Genomic DNA, 484 nt, shown 5'->3' with positions numbered 1-484 from the left:
TCAGACATACTCTGCACACAAACCCTAAACCCTAAACCCTAAACCCTAAACCCTAAACCCTAAACCCTAGACCCTAGTTGGAGAGAGAGGTTGAGCTCGGGTACCCTAAACCCTAAACCCTAAACCCTTGTTTCGTTCGCACTGTTGTACGAATTCATACGCAGCAACCAGGATAAACACATAAACCCTAAACCCTAAACCCTAAACCCTAAACCCTAAACCCTAACCTCAAAGATAGATTGTTTAACAGTGGGGGGAACTGGCAGCAGAAAGTCGCGAGCATCCCCCGTAAACCCCCAAACCCCAAACCCCAAACCCTACCCTAAACCCCAAACCCTAAACCCTAAACCCTAAACCCTAAACCCTAAACCCTAAACCCTAAACCCTAACCTCAAAGATAGATTGTTTAACAGTGGGGGGAACCGGCAGCAGAAAGTCGCGAGCATCCCCCGTAAACCCCCAGACCCTAAACCCTAAACCCTAG

Source organism: Eimeria mitis, genomic scaffold (genome assembly GCF_000499745.2).
Source record: "Eimeria mitis Houghton genomic scaffold, Emh_scaff2503, whole genome shotgun sequence".
Classification (NCBI taxonomy): domain Eukaryota; phylum Apicomplexa; class Conoidasida; order Eucoccidiorida; family Eimeriidae; genus Eimeria; species Eimeria mitis.
This window is presented reverse-complemented; position numbering follows the sequence as displayed.